Source organism: Gossypium hirsutum, chromosome D06 (assembly GCF_007990345.1).
Source record: "Gossypium hirsutum isolate 1008001.06 chromosome D06, Gossypium_hirsutum_v2.1, whole genome shotgun sequence".
Lineage (NCBI taxonomy): Eukaryota > Viridiplantae > Streptophyta > Magnoliopsida > Malvales > Malvaceae > Gossypium > Gossypium hirsutum.
In genome coordinates, this window is record NC_053442.1 from 42,794,502 (window position 1) to 42,798,399 (window position 3,898).

The 3,898-nt window shown below is 30.0% G+C and overlaps 1 long non-coding RNA gene across 1 annotated transcript; it reads left to right on the top strand.

Annotated features, from left to right (window-relative positions):
* The first annotated feature begins 2,301 nt into the window (after window positions 1-2,301).
* On the top strand, window positions 2,302-3,898 carry LOC121218544 (uncharacterized). The gene is made up of 5 exons (XR_005914929.1): window positions 2,302-2,732; window positions 2,840-2,883; window positions 3,157-3,399; window positions 3,465-3,585; window positions 3,669-3,898. It is a non-coding gene; the product is annotated as an uncharacterized lncRNA (long non-coding RNA).

Consider the following 3,898-nt stretch of genomic DNA (forward strand, 5'->3'; position numbering starts at 1 on the left):
ACATGGATCCGAGAGATCCTTGACGGTCACAAATCATGTTGTATGATTAATTTTAAGATGTCTAAAATGGTATTCACAAGTTTGTTAAGAGTTTTAAAGACAAGATACAACTTGCAAACTTCAAAAAACATATCTTCTAGTGAAATGTTGGGAATTTTTTTATACATCTTGGGCACCGGTGCAAAAGTTTCCCAATGTCGAGAAAGATTTCAAAGGTCTGGATCAACAATAAGTCGATACTTTGCAGTTGTGCTTGAGAAAGTTTCAAGGATGACCACTGATCTAATTGCACCCGAAGATCCTTTTTTTAGCTCAATACCCGAACAAATACGTAATGATTCTAGATATATCCCGCATTTTAAGGTTAAAATTTAATTTTATATTATTATATTTTAATATATTTGGTCGACTAAAAATATGCACGAGAGTAATATGATTATTTGTTCAGGATTGCATAGGTGCAATTGATGGTACTCACATTGCGATTATTCTTCCACCAAATGAACAAATTCCCTATATTGGAAGAAAAGGTATCTCGACTCAAAATGTTATGGCAGTATGTGATTTTAATGTGTTTCACATTTGTCATGGTTGGATGGGAAGGACCGGCACATGACACTAGAATATTTCTTGATGCAATTCGAGATCCAAAATACAAATTTCTTCACCCTCCAAATGGTTAGATATTTTATTTATATGTGATTTTTTAAATAATAAAGTATAAGTTCTTTAATTGATTTTTTTATTAAAAAATTCTTGAATTAATTGTTTGTTATATTATGACTTGTAGGAAAATATTATCTTGTTGATTCTGGATATCCTCAAATGAAAGGTTATCTTGGACCATATAGAGGTCAACGATATCATTTACCTGACTTCCGAAGAGGTAGACCGATTTCTGGTAAAGAAGAGATATTCAATCATTCACATTCATCATTACGTAGTGTGATTGAACGAACTTTTGGTGTTTTGAAAAAAAATGGGTCATTTTAAGGGATATGCCAAGTTATAGTTTTGAAAAGCGAATGATGATCGTTGTTGCTACAATGACGATACACAATTTTATCTGAAAACATGTCAGTCGAAATGATGCAGATTTTATGGAATACGAAGATATTAACTCGGCATATGAGAATAATATTGATTTAGAAAATGCGCATGGTCCACAAAGTGATGATGACGACGACGACGATGACGATGATGATAGTGATGATGACGGTGAATCAAACAATTTTAGTGGTTTTGAAATGGACTTAACAAGAGATGCTATAGCTTCTAGTTTAATGAATTCACTTTAGATTGTAAATGCTATTGTAAAATTTTTAGTATTTATATTATATATATAAATATTATCCCCTTTTTAAAACTTCAATCTAAATATATCTAATATTTTAATTTGTTAGGTTTGTGTTTTCTATGTTATATTAATATCTAATATGGGTTCTATATTCAAATACATTTTAAAGTAATATAATACAAATGTGTTAAAAGCATTAATTAAAAATAAAAAATAATTTTTGTAATAATACAATTGTGTCAATATCTAATTACAAATATTTAATTATTATATTTAAATATAGTTTATATATTCTAATTAAATTTAATAAATAATTAATATTAATTACTTAGAAATATTTAAAATGAATATTATATATTAAAATATTAACAGTAAATTATAATAAATTATTTTTTTTATATTTTTACTAAAATATCATAATATTAACTAATTTGAACATTATTTAAATACATATTTGTTATTTTATAATATCATGTCTAAAATGGACATTTTATTCTTCAAAAGTATTTTTTGACAGTAATACCAAACACTCAAAATTTTCAAAAGCACTTCTCAAAAGCACTTTTCCACAACACTTTTCAAAAGCACTTTTTAAAAATAATGAAGAACTGGCCCTAAGTCACACGGTCATGTGACCCCTGTTTCCCAATTTTTCATATTTTTTCCAAAATTTTTTGAGTTATTTCAAATTAGTCATTGATTGTTTTCAAACTATTTTTAGGATCTCTTAGGCTCAATTTAAGGTCGTAAAATTATTTTTTTCTATAAATAAATTATGTTATCAAATGTTAATATATAATTGTATGTTAATTTCTGTTTTGATGATAAATGGTCTGAATTGTACAGTAATGCTTTGTAACCCTAATCTAACGACAGAGATGAGTTAAGGGTGTTACAGTAGTTGGATTTGGTTTTATTTTAAATAAGAATAGAATAAAGGTATTAAAATATTTTTATTCTATTTTATTCTATTTTTAATTCCCAATAAAATTTCCTCCCATTTATTTTTTTTCTTACGTTTGTTCTCTCATTCCCCATTTCACGCCGTCGTTATTCTCCCAACCTTTACAATTAGATTTTATTTGTTTTTCTTCCATTCGTTCTTTCTGTTCTTGTTCATTATTTTGTTATTAGTATTTTGGCTGTCAAATCGTCTGCTTTGGTCTTTGATTTGTTTCTTGTTTCAACTTTGCTTCCCCATTCTCTTGCTGCTAGATTGGTTTTCAAGTTGTGGTTAGTCAAGGTTGTTTCGTCAGGTAACATCGTGATTTTGTTTTAGTATTTTAGGTTTCGGGAGTATTATTGAATTTTGATGTGGAATCGGGTTTTAGTATCGATTTTATTATGCTCTTTTGTGTGCTTTCAAGAGAAGATCAAGAGGAAATTTGTGCTCCTCTAACCATTTAAACGGCAAGTTGTTGTCGTTCACTGTTGCGTAAGTATTTTAATGTTTTTGGAAGCTGAATGTGGGCATTTTTGTGGAATATTCGATTTAGTTTTTTATAATCATTACTGATTTGAGCATGTTAATGACAATTTTAGGTTATGCGAATCTCGTGGTAGCATTTACATTAAAATCAGATCAGGTGTGTAATGAAAATTCGAGAAAATAACGAACAACCAAAGCTAAAAATCTAAACTATCAACACACCACAACCGTGTGGTAGGTCATGTGTCAAGTTGTGTGTGACACACAACAGTGTGATAGGCCGTGTGCTGGACCGTGTGGCCCACACAGACAAGTGGGCCCAAAATCTAAAAATTTTCCCATCGAACGTAATTCTTCTTCAATTCTACTATGGTGAGATTTTGAGTTTCTAGCAACTTTGAGAATTGGTTTCAATTATTGTTGCTCACAGTTGAGAAGACCGTGACATACTGCTGTGCACCAATATGCTGCCTGGACTTGTGGTGTCGGAGAGGGTGTGTCTAACATGGGTATAGTAAAAATTTTAAAGCTTTTCCAAACATGTGGAAGATCATGCCCCCATATCCATTTTCAAATATGTGTGTGTCCAACATGGATAATTGAGAGAAATTGAGAAGTCCATGTTACAGTTGCTCCCATTGCCTCTAGTATTGATTTGTAACAGTCGCAGCAGGTATTATCCTTTTCCTTTTATTTTTTATCTAGAATTTATGTAAACTTTTAATTGTTTTTATTCAGAATCGGCAGCGGCCAATGGATTTGTGTTTCGACACTTCTGATGTTGCCCGTTCTTTATAGATCTAAATCTACTGTGTTATTGTTGGTTGCTACGAAAGAAATTATTGATTTTATCAATTAGGTAAAAACAATTTTCCTTCACGTTTGGTTTTCTTTTTTCTTTTTAAACTTGTGATTATTACCTGCTTTTGACTTATTTTTCAGTATGACCCAAGAACAAGTTCCTGCACCTTCTAGCCCCAGAAATAATGAAGTTGTTTCCATCACCAGTGGGGATCAAAACGTAAGTTGTGTTTTTACAAGGATGGAGATTATTAAATGCTATGATTGAATGTTATTACATATAAACTCTTATTTTAGGCGGATTATATAAACTAGATTTCATTTATTTATTTTAGGGTTAATTTCCTTTTTTTTATAATTTATAAAATACA